General features: G+C 46.1%; 1 protein-coding gene across 1 annotated transcript in view; it reads right to left on the reverse strand.

Annotated features, from left to right (window-relative positions):
• The window catches only part of ANO6 (anoctamin 6), a 503,549-nt gene that overhangs the window by 445,183 nt on the left and 45,298 nt on the right, over window positions 1-13,068 (reverse strand). The window lies entirely within an intron of this gene.

A 13,068-nucleotide genomic window follows, 5' to 3' on the forward strand; every position in this document is an offset into this window, starting at 1 on the left:
AGAGATATGTATACCCACTCATCATCCATAGACACCAAGGTTTCAAATTGCTTCTGTGTGACATTTTCATAATTTCAGTGTAATTATGAGTGACACTCAACGACTATTAGTGTCACTTTCTCACCAGTAAAAATCAAGCAATGAAGACAAATGTCAGAAATGAAATCCATTCGCGCAACGAGAAACTCCTGGAAGACCTTAAAACTGTGCACCAGAAATGGAAGGGTACTGTTGGACATGGCCCTTTTTGCAGGGTTATCCCTAAACGTTTTGTCTTCCTCCTGTATTTTGCGGACTTGATTTTTGCTGGTTTTAGGACTCTGGGCACATTCTCACTGCCGACCAGTGCTTCAGTGCAAGTACTCCCTGTGTAAATTGTATTGGTGTTTGGTTTATCCATGATTGCCACATCTGATGTATTACTAAGTCCCTAGTGAAGTGCACTAGGTGTGCACAGCACCTGTGAATCAAATGCTACTAGTGGGCCTGCAGCATTAATTGTGCCACCCACATGAGTAGTCCTGCAAACATTTCTCAGACCTGCCACTGCAGGGTCTGTGAGTGCAGTTTTAAACTGCCATTATGACCTGGAAAGTGCACCCATTTGCCAGGCCCAAACCTTCCCTTTTACTACATGTAAGCCCACACGCAGGGTGCAGTGTATTTAAAAGGTAGGACATGAAGCAGTGTGTTTTACAATTCATATTAGTGAAATACTGCCAATATTGTTTTTCACTATTGCAAGGGCTATCTATGCCTCCCATAGGGTAATATGGGGATTGCTTTGAAATATCTTTTAAGTGCAATTTCCCATTAGGAGCAGATAGAGATTTGGAGGTTGGGGTCTCTGAACTCACAAATTTAAAAATGCATGCTTTGGTGAAGTTGGTTTTTAAATTGCGTTTTGCAAAAGCCACTTCTAGAAATGGTATACTACAAATAAACTGCCAATGCTGCCAATCTAAATCAAAGTCTCTGTTTCTAATACCGACATACGAATTAAACACTATGAAGGCAAAGTCAAGTCTTTGTGAATTAATCTTTTTGATTTAATTTTCATTTGGATTTCATTTTTTCATTAGATCAAGCGGATTTTTTCATTTCAAACGAAAAACATTTTTAAAAAACATAGAATCAACAAACATGTATATGTTCAACATTGTACCCCAATAATTCATTCATACACATTCACTCTGAAATTCTCACACTACACACATTCATACTCTCATATTCTCGTAGCAAAAATATTTTATATGTACATTTTTTATACAATTTGTACAAGAACCATAGTATACAATTTGTGAAATAAATCCATCTAATGTAAATATTCTTTCTGATTTTCTTATGGTTCATATTTTTTGAACCATAAGAAAATCAGAAAGAATATGAAAGTATGAAGGTGTGTAGTGTGAGAATTTCAGAGAGAATGTGTATGAATGAATTATCGGGGTACAATGTTGAACATATACATGTTTGTTGATTCTATGTTTTTCGTTTGAAATGAAAAAATCCGCTTGAACTAATGAAAAAATGAAATCCAAATGAAAATTAAATCAAAAAGATTAATTCACAAAGACTAGACTTTGCCTTCATAGTGTTTAATTCGTATGTCGGTATTAGAAACAGAGACTTTGATTTAGATTGGCAGCATTGGCAGTTTTTTTGTAGTATACATTAGGCAGGGTTTGGCCTTGCTGCCTGGGAGTCCATACCCAGTGACGTGTATTGATACTTCTAGAAAGGGAGCATCTTCTTGTTTATCCATTCTGTGCCTCTGCCTGTCTGTAGAATCCACATTTGGGTTAGGCTGATAGTTGGGCTCTTCTGTATTCACTATAGACAGTCACATAAAGGGAGCTGAGGTGTGCCGGGCATATCCTTATAGTATGATGTGCCTTCCTGAGACTCGGCGCTGGCATCTGAATAAGACTGTGCCTGTCCTCACAAAAAGATGCCTCCACCCCCTTTAGTGAGTCTGGAGTAGGCCAGGAAAAGGCAGGGTCTTGTGTGCTACTAAGACTTTCCTTTAAAGTTTGCCTACTTCAAAGGCAGAAAGGGGCATAAATATTGGACCTTTGACTCCCCAAACTCAGAACACGTCTGGACTGACAACATTCTGCCAGGAAGAAGAGCTGTTTTTCTGTCAGGTGGGACAGACACTTTGCTATTTGCTTTGCCTACTGCTGTTGCGTCTGTCTTGGGCAGTGAAAGGAGGGGAATTTGCTTTCCACATTATGCTTTCCAAGTTTCTTCAAAGGCTTTAGTTGTGCTTGCCTCCTGTTGGAAGTCTCAGAAATATCAAAGACTTCATCTACATTTTGTGACCAGCACTGGGACTCTTCTGCTGTGAGTCCTGCGTTACCAAGTGGCCCCCAAACCAGTCATGGGCCCTTGGCATTGAGTGGTTGTGCTGTAACTCGCGCTGCTGCCTGCACTAAAGTCGTGGTCACCACTCGTAAAGAGCATGAGGCATTGACCGCGATGATATAGTGGCCCGCCATATCCAGCGCTCCTGACCTCAACATCGTGGAGTTCAATCCCAAGCGCATGTGACTCCAAGGCCTCATCGACATTGCCCGACTTTCGGAACCGCCGCCTGCCGAAGCCAGTGACAAGTCATCTTTGGATTTAATCGCAAGATCACTGAGGCATCTTCACTTCGAAAGGAACTGTTTTTCGGGTCTGTCCAACACCGTATCACTGTGCTGGTCGCGACACCGCGATAGCCCCAGTGGGCGCCATCAACTTCAAGGACTGTATTTGTAAGTCTATTCTTGCAAATTTCTTATCTTTACTTGTGTATGTTGGATTCTTTTCATTTTGGTCTTGTTTTACTCAGATAAATATGCCTATTTTTCTAAACTGGCGTGGAGTTCTTTGTAGTGTTTTCACTGAAACTGTGTGTGTAAAATACTTTGCCTCTGAGATAAGCTCGACTGCTCATGCCAAGCTACCAAGGGGGCAAGCAGGGGTTATCTTAACTGTGTAACTAACTTACCCTGACTAGAGTGAGGGTCCCTTCTTGGAAAGGGTGTATACTGATTGCCAATTAGGGTCTCTATTTCGAACGGCACTAACCTAGTACCCCTTGCATCGTGATCGTACTGTTCAACAAATTTGGAATCAATAACAATGAAATAGATACTCTGCCTTTGCCAGCCTACGCTGACCAGCCCTCCTGGCTCCTCCCGGGAAATCAACTGAAGCAGGATGTGAGAGCCCCCAGCGCAGATCTCAGGTGCCTCAAACCAGCTAATAAATGATGATAATCATTCAGAGACCTGCCTAGGGGAAATCGTTAGTTCATTGAGTCAACAGACTGACGATCTCATACCAGGCTGATGCCATGCTAATGCCAATACAGCATAGTGGAAAATGATATAATATATTCGTATTTTGACATTGTGACAGAGCTATGAAAACAGAAACATTTAGATGAAATGCACTGTAAGGTGAACATATCATGCAGCTAAAAAAAGTAAGTGCAGTAATTGAAATACTTCAGACATGCAGGTGACTATGACTTTCAAGATGTCCAGCACTGAAACGTGAACATGACATTTACATGTGGTTGACATACAATTGAGAGTGAAAAACAGAATGAAAGAAACACGTGAATGCCATGCATTGAGCCCAGAATGGCATGCAACTAAACCAACGAAAGGCATGCATTGAACTGTGAATGCCTCATATATCGAAACGTGAATACCATGCAATGAAACATGAATGGCACACCACACTGGTTGAAACATGCAAATAACATGGGCTGAAGAACGTGGGTGGCAAATGCACTGAGAAGTGCAAGGGAACAATATACTGAAACGTGAGAAGCATGAGGTCAAACATGTACGTGTAGCGCAGTGAAACACGAAAAGAATATTAGCGAGAGGGGCAGCATATGGCTTTGGCCATATCTGTGTTTCAGCAGGTACAGTCTGTCTACCGCACCTCTAGGTGAGCGGATGCATGGTACTTGGCAGCGATGTTTCCCCGACCAAGTGCGTAACAAAACCTTTCACTCTCCTTTAACCCCTATCTCTTTGCCTGCTCAAAAGTCTTCCTGGCTCCCTTAAAGCAGAACTCACCCAGTATTAAGCATGAGCGAATTTTGCGGATCTCGCGTTCGCAAATTTTGCGGATTTGCGGATTCGCAATCCGCAAAATCCGCGAATTCCCGCGAATTTGCGGATTTTTTTTTTTTTTGTGTTCGCCCGTGTTTCTGCCAGTTCGCGAGGGTTTTTTACAATTTCGCAATTTGCGAACTTACCTGTCGGGTCGCAAGTTTTGCGAACTTGTTGTTTCTACGTGTCCAACCTGTTTGGGACACTCTTCTTCATCACTGCCACTCTCTGTCACCACTGCCACTCTCTGACTACTCATGCCACCCTCTGGCCCACCCATGCCACCCTCTGTTTCATCACCACACCCTCTGGTTGTCCAGTGTACATTATTTTCGGCAAAGCAAAGCACACCTTCCCTGCCTCAAGTGACCTGAATTAATTTGGGGCTGATTAATGTGTCACAGAATATTTTTTTAGCTGGCACCTGCTTCCTTAGTGCGCCCTGATTAGTGATCTTTTGCACTTGCTAAGTGCTTTCATTGTTGCAAAATTAGTTACAACACCTGCCCTGCCCCAACTGACAATAATGAATTAGGGGCTGATTAATGGATTTTAACTTCCAGCCTGGCTCCTGCTTGTCTCCCTTAGCTGTAATTCATGACCTTTGTGGCATATGTGTAACTATTCTGAGGTTCAGAGCAGGGTCACATAATAGTTTCAACTGGCAACTGAACTCTGGAGGGGCCCCTCAGGAAGCACTACAGGAAATGGCTACTAATGATGTGCCTGAACTTTTGAACCTGGTAAGTAGTTACTTTCAGTTTTGCTTAGATCGTATTTCTGCAATTTCGCACTTATTCGCGGGGCGCGAACTCACGCGAACAGTGCGAGCAGTGCGAGCAAAATCCGCTGCTCGCGGATTTGCGGATTTTGCAGGAAATTCGCAAATCTCGCGGATTGCGGATTTCCCGAAAATCCGCAAAATCCGCGAGCGGAACGGATTTTCCGCCCATGCCTACCCAGTATCAGGCATCTATTTATTTCCCAGTGTAGAATGGCTCCCTGCTGAAACCTGGCTGAAAGTATGAGAGGTAAAGGGCGATGAATAACGCATCAAACCTCTAAGTATCTATCTCATACCAGAACTTCAATATTGAAAGCAGCGAGCGGATGCTCCCCACTGCCGTCCACCGCCACCTGATGGCACGGCTGAGCCCTGGCCATGTCACAGAGCTCACACCCGGAACAGGGTGCAGGGGCCGGTCATCACTTTGCCCCTCAGCCGTATTCACTGGCAAGAGCTGCCGCATCTGACGCGGTGTAGACCATCGGGGGACAACGCGCCTTGAGTGAAGAAACTGTAGAGTGAGGAGGTTGTGGTGCCTGTGTGCAGCCAGGGCCTGCGCTAGGCATGGGCGGTGTGGGTAGCTGCCAAGGGTCTCGCACTCTGCCTACCAAGACGGGACCCCACACAATGGCAGCACCCCACCAGTCCTCGTGTACCCCTGCTGATCAAAGTGAAAGAAATGCATCTCTTTACGATTGGGCTCATGGGAGGGGGCCCCCTCCTGGGGCCTCTAAGGGATGGTGTGGAAGGCCTAAGGGAGGAGGCCACCTCCCTGGCTGCCCATTCAGAGACTCCACAGAACGCCCATTGTCAGCACTTTAGCCCACACAGGTTTAACTCTCAGCCCCCAAGCATCTCACACCTTCAGTCCGAAATGGGCTGTAAAAGAGGTGCTTGAGGGTGGCTAAGAGAAGGAGCTGCGGCCCAGGTGGAGCCTGCAGGAAGCAGCTTCACCGAACCCAGAAGGTGTCACTTGTGTAAATTTCAGGGCCTCGCGCAATCCCTTTTGCCAGGGGAGGCCTTAGGCATGTGCAAGCTGTGCACCTGCACAGGGCCACCAAACCCCAGGGGCCACCACACCAATATATATCCTTAATATAATAATCCTCGGAGGATGGATACATATTTGCGTGGCGGCCCCTGGCAGGGATTTGGCGGGCTCCGGCTCTGTTCCACTTCTAAACACCCTGACCCCCCCCCCCTTCACTGGCCTCCACACTCCGCCCCGCCTGGACCCCCTCTTCCGGGGCCCCCTACTTACGCTCCCTGCACAGGGCCACCATGATCCTAGAGCCGCCCCTGCTTTTCCCCAGGGCCCCGAAAATCCTAGAACCGGCCCTGTGTGCAGCTCTTGAGCAGGAGTTTGTTTCCCTTAGGGCACTCATGAACTCTGAGCGTGGCTGCAGCACCGAGCAAGCCTTTGGAGAGCGAGAGCCCAAGGCTGCAGTGCACACAACAAAAGAAATTAAATTACAGACTGACTAGGCTGCCCAGCCCGCCACAGCACTGGGCAAGTCACTCCTCAGGAGAGCAACTGAAAGATTGAGGCAGGCAACGCATGCACACTTGACACTGACACTTACTGGTCTAGTGTGAGCGGCATGAATTGGCCGGCCAGCCATGACAAAAGGCTTCCCCCTTGCTGGGCAGTGCACAGGCGGTCCAGAACTCTTGACTCGTTGCAGCATAATGACTTCACACTACCTAACTGCAGTGCAGACTCAGTCGAGGCACCACTCCAGAAGCAGCTGGGTCGCGGGTGCCAGTTGGTCCGAAAGTGGTAGTTCCATCATGCCGCACAGTGCCAGCTGCAGAGGGAGCTGCCTGAGCTGTTTGAAACTTATGCCCTGCAGTGCCCCACTTATAGGTGTGTCTCTGTGTGACACGTGAGTCTCTCCTTGTTGGCTCATGATTGGGCAAAATCAGACTGACTCTTGTGACGTCAGTGAGGATGCTGCGCCAATGTCAAAATAATTGGCTAAATTTTAGCCCTCAAGGCTGCGGCGAGCAGAATGCACTGTACGCTGCCACAATTAGCTTGGTCAGTCACACAGTGGCAAGAGCGCTCCAGACAGCTGAGGAGGCGCTATAAATGCGTGACTTTGCATATCAGAGCGATGATGCAAACTACCACACTGAAATGTGTTACTTTAACGCCTGATGCGTAGTACTTGGTAGGGCTGGTCATCCCAGCTATGTCTCGCTACCCTAGGAGAACGCAGAAACCTGAAGTACTAGGAGAGTGAGGGTGCTCAGAGAGCTGAGAAAACAAATGTGCTGAGGTTCGGTGTGAGTGCTTCTCTGGTCATTTCCTATCAGTATGGGGAGTAGCTAGGTGGAGAGATGGGATGGTTGTGAACTGTGGGAGAAAAACATGGAGCCACATCAAGGCACAACCTAGAAATAATAATGAAGCACAATTAGCTGTCCAGGGTGAGAACGTGAAAGTTAAAGTATATTCTTGCTAGTAAACCAGAAGGGCTTTTCCACTTGTGGGGGGCACGAGGGTTAGCGTGCTACACATGGGACGCAGGCGGGTCTGCATACAAAGGGAAAAGGAAACTACGGAGGCAGTGAAGCATGAGCGGAGTTCTCCTCAGATGCAAGAAAGGCACCCCAAACCCTCTCAAATCCGCCTAGTTTGTCATTTATTTTTATAAGAGTTGTGTTCATATTGGCGTACACTATGCAATTCAATGCGCCATTCTTAAGCACTAGGTGGGGCTGTTTGGGACGGATGCATTTTATGCCCTTTTTGGCCACACAAGGCAAAGGCTACCCATCTATGGAAGCCCTGTTCCAAAGTTTATGATCAGGATTTTTCTAGTGTCATTGTCATTTTGTTCTGAAAATTCATTTCACCAAATATAAGGCCATCGTTTTTGCAAGACCATAAAAAACGATTTTTTTCAGGCAAGCATTCTGGTGATGCTGTTAGTCATGATGTGCAGCATGCTGGTTTGGGGAGAGTGTGAAGTGATGTTATCACCTTCTTTGCAGTTATATTTACCTCTATCCATGGATTTCTATTTCACTGTTATTCTCTTATTATAGTGCATTTTCTTGTTAATCTATGACTGCCATTTGTGATCAGTTCTTTACTGCTATGAAATGCTTCAAACTAAAATTCTTTTTAGGTAGAACACATGACAGCACATGTGCAGCAAGCGCTTTCCATGCAAGACACTACTTTTTACAGCAAAGGGCTTGGAGCCCGTCCATTGCTTACCATTTGTTGGTTTCAGTGTTCACGCTCCTTTGGAGCCTCGTAATTGGCCAGCACAGGCTAACTGTCACTTCTGTTCAGTTAGCATGGACCAGGCGCAGAGTGATTCAATTTAATTAGTGCCCGTCCGCTACTCGTGCAGTGATTCGGGTGCTATGTCTTCTTCCCTCCTCCAAATCCCCATGGCCCTGTCTGGTACACCCTCATTCATCTCTAGCGCCTTCCTCGTTTTGTTTTCCCCATGTCCCCCTCCTTCCAGTCTCTGCTAGTCCTGCGCTACCGAACAACGTTTCTGTCAAAAAAATATGCAGTTCCTAAAGAAAGAGAATTAAAAGGATTGGTCAGTATGTATATATCTGTCCAAAGGTTGGAGCTGGAATCTCTTCCTTTTGGAACCAGGGTCCTTACACACCCAGCTGGGTGTCATGCTTCATCTTGTGATTTTTTCCAGAGACAGCAGCATCCCTCGCGATTAAAACACAGGGATTGCCAGTACATTATTGAAGCTCAAGGTCACGGAGGATCGCTCTGCGAATTAATTACGCTGTGATCGACCTGTGACCTCTGCACAGTCCATCATATCTCCACGTCCTGAGCCCAGTTGGGCCACGACTCCATGGATTGCCCCTTACTTTTCCCGGTTGAATATGTCCTGATGAAGACCCCACCTAAGGACTGAACGTAGCCTACATATAGGGGACTAAATGTCGACGGCTTTCCTCCGGCACAAGCCCTCTACAGTTTTATATTGACTGTGTGTCCGCCGAAAGTTCACTTTGTTAAAAAACTCATCATTGTGTGCCCTGATTTTTGGGCTTATGTATTTGAATTATTTTGATTGTGTTGGAAACTTTTGTACTCATCACCTGTTTCCTTAACTGTGTCTATCCCTTCCTTACACTCCCCTGAGCACTTTCCCTTCCCTCTTTTTTTTCCCCCTCTTTTTTCTGGGGCAAAAATTGTTTGATTGTGTTATTACCTCATGGTATTGCTAATAAATTACAGTACCTAGATTGAATCTTTTTATGTTTTTCTTGTTTCATGAAGTTGTTTAAACAATAATTGTTGGTTGTTTGACACAACACGTCTCTCTTGCGGGGACCCCCTTTTATATGTACTACACATCGCCCAGGTCCCGGCGACTGCATGGGTTCAACCCCCCTTTTTTGTAATATGCTTCATCATAGGGCTTGCTCCTTGTCGGTTACCCTTTTAGTTCTCTCTCTTTAGGAACTGCATACTCTTTTGACAACATTGATATGCTCTAGGGGCTTGTATGCTGGACCTATAAGAGCCAATAGATCTCGCGTAGGCAAGACCTATTGGCTTTGCCAGTGCTTGCTTGAGTAGGGCATCTCTGTAACAGCGTTTGAACCTTTGAGGTTAAAAAAAATATATATATACTTTTGGCGAGATAGATAAACGAGTTCTCTAAATTAGGGCATTATAAAATTGGGCTTTGATACCAACAGAATAATCATCATATAAAGGAGTGCGTTGCAGGGCTGATGAAGCAACTTTGTTTCATTAATTTCTGTCCATTTGATTTCTTTGTATTTCTGATCAGGGATTCCAAACACCCAGCTGAACTAGACACCCGAAGTGAAGCGGGGCAGGCAGCCTTAAGAGCAAATACCACTTTTTTCCACTGGTGCCGCATTTTTACATTTTGATTTCTTACTACATTCCTCATGCCCGTTTATGAAAAAAAGTATTTGATGTTGAAGAGCAAAACATAGAAACCCCGGCCTTCCTCCCAGAAAGGGTTTTGTCTGTTATTACCTTCTCGGTTTCTAATCTTTGGTGACTTGGGAACACCAGAAGAGCGAGCGGCGTTACTATCTGTTCACTTCCAAGGGCGGGGGTGGGGGGCAGTGTAACATGTGACATCCTTAAAATAAACGGCGGCAATACCTCACAATAATCTAAAATCAGCCGTGCAATGCTGTTTGCAGCCGGAAGCAGTAATGCACCCTCGCCACACCCCTGCTTTCTCTCAGGCACGGCACCCATGCTTCCAGCTAAGGAGGTCCTTACCGGCAGTCTCATTCTCACACTCGACCTCCGGCACTGGGGCCGCCAGGCTGGTCTCCTCTTGGTCCTCACCCTCCTCCATTCTCGCCGTGTCCCAGCGCTGCCACATCTTCTGGGGCACGTCCAAGCTCCTCGAAGGCGCTCCAGTAAAGCTCAGCAATGAGTGGCAGCGGCCCTCCTTTCTCTTGTCTCCCCCATCATTCAGGACCACTCCATTTCCCGTACCACTGTGGTCAGGGGGGGGGGGGCCGTAGCACCTGCTTCTTACTTTGAATCTTCACTCATGCAGCCCTGGCCCCCCTTTCAACTTCCAACTGCGTCAGTGTGTCCAGAGAAGCGGTCGCATCCTGCCGGTCCTCCGTCCCAGGACGGCCTCTCCAGCTCCCACCCGCCCCCTGCGCCGCGCCCGGCCCCACTCGCGCGCAGTCTCCCGGCCCTTCTCTTGGTTCGCACTAAGGAGAATGCAAACAAATATGCAAAGAGGAGCGCGCGCCGTGAAGCACCTTTGGGTGCCTTGGCAACAGAACGTCCTGGAAGGAGCCTGCAGGACTGGTCTGAGCGCTACTGGCTAAATTTGGCAGACTGCTCTGCTCAGAAGTCCCAATTATGAGGCACTTAGTCCACAGTAGGGGCAACAGCACGTCTACAAGTTACAAGACGGTGGGATTGTATTTCGTGGTGAGCAATTCTGCAGGGGTATAGCCTCTTCATGCACCTGTCAGTGAAACTCACCTGCTAGCCATTCACTGTCCCTCGCCCTTCACTTTTATGTTCAGAGGTGACGATTGGTTCTGGGTTGGATTCTTGCGTTCTGCTTCAATACGAAATGCTTTTTGTAACAGTCGATACATTTCAATAGGGTTAAAAGAGGCATTGTAGGAAGGAACCTCGGCAAACAAAATGTAGAGAGGGCCCACCCTCCTCCTCATCTCAAAAGTAGGGGTTCACCTTGAAAGGATTTCGGTCCTAATATACCAGGTAATATTACACACATTATTTATGGTGCTATGAAATGCAAACAGCAGTAGGAAGCGCTATAAAAACAAGAGCTATTTTTAATAATATTCGTCCGTGGTTGAGAAATTATATATATTCTTTTCTTTCGGAGTCACAGCCTCCTCACCAAACAACATATAGGTATGCAATGGTAATTTACTAATTCAGAACCACATTATCTATAGTATTGGCACTCGCAAACATTTTCCAGGGGCCACAAAATATGGTCTGTGGTGTGCCCGAGGGCGGCACTGATGCCAGCCGGGTGCAGGATGGGGGTAAGGTGGGTGTTGGGGAGGTAAAGCATGTACATAGTGTGGTCAGTGAGCCATGGAGTTATTTTCAGTGGCGGCTAGTGGCATTTCTAAATGGTAGGGCGTAAAAGTTTGGGTTGAGTACACTGTGGTGAGCGAGCGCAGTGAACGAACAAGACTGTCATAGGTGGGTCCTGGGGGGATTCTCCCCCTGGGAAAAGTTTGAAAAAAAGAATTAGGAAATGGGGCATTTTCAAGCAAATTTGAGAACGTTAGAAGGTTAATAAAGCAATTGTGAAAGTGTAGTTATGACCTCAATAAAGAAATTGCATATGATATATTGCAATCCTTGTTCTTTGTGTACTGCTACATGCTACCCTTGCATTTTTGACAATCCCTAGGACTTCAGTCAGGCATGTGACATTGATGACAGCACCCCATTCTGAAAATAGTTTCAGCACTACTAGATCAGAGGCAACACTACAATGCCATCCATGAAATCTGACTCCAGGCAGGCCACGTGTTGTTAGTTTATGTCGGGAAACATCATTTACTACGAAGTAATTACCACTAATAACGTTTACCACGAGTCGCTTACCACGCAAACGTCTTTTAAACGCGGGTGCCTTCCACGACTGACTTTACCACGCAAGTACGTTTTGCGTGGGCTGGGGGGGGGAGACGTGGTATTCCTTCCAGTCGTTCTGCGTGGGCTTGGGGGCTGGGGAGGGGCTGGGGGGGGGACTTGGGGGGGGGTCTCCCCCCCCAAAAAAACAAAAAACAAAGGAACAGGTTACTTAAAAAAAAAAATACGCACTTCAGTACCACTGAAGAAAAAGGAAAGTGCCTCCCCCAAAGACGTGCTGTGTACGTCAAAATAGCAGTCCTTTTTTAATGTTGGTAGACGTGTTTGGACGCTTGTTTCCATGGTGGATGGAATCAAGGGCTGCTGGTGAAAGACGGGAAGGTGTAAGGTAAGAAAATAATCTTTATTTAAAATATATATATATTTAGGCGCACAGTAAAATAAAAGAATTTATAAATCTAAGGTAATTTGTTGTTTTTGAATGTTGAAAAAAAACGATCGATTGGGTTAAGCAGTTACTACAAACTCTAGACATACTTTTTTTGCCTATCAGTTTCATTATGTTTCATTTGTGCTTAGTGGACGTTTCTACGCGTGGTATAATCCATTGTTGTAAATTCCAGCGTGGTAAAGCCACTTGCGAACTAAAATTTGCGTGGTAATGCCATGCGTGGAACTTGCAATCGTGGTAAAATCATATATTCGCTTATGTCCTGACAAATGGCTTGAATTGTAATGCTTGCATTAGAAAGGCCTGCTTTCAGTAAACCAGTGTGTTTATTATGTCGCCTGCATGCAAGCCATTTGTCAGGCCATAAAGACCGCACACAGCAGGGTCAACTTTAGTGCTGATGGTGGCCACTGCAACCATGTTTGTTGGTGCCCTTAATGACCACTTCCGCAATGGATACCCTCACTACCACCCTTTAAAAGTGCACTTCAAGCCTCAATAACCACTCTCTGTCTCAGATGCATTTAATTAGTTTCATAGCACCACTAATACCAGTGTAGGGTGTCAGAGCACTTTACATCTCACATACATTACACAGAGACAATCATACATG

The sequence above is a fragment of the Lissotriton vulgaris genome, chromosome 1_1 (genome assembly GCF_964263255.1).
Source record: "Lissotriton vulgaris chromosome 1_1, aLisVul1.2, whole genome shotgun sequence".
Lineage (NCBI taxonomy): Eukaryota > Metazoa > Chordata > Amphibia > Caudata > Salamandridae > Lissotriton > Lissotriton vulgaris.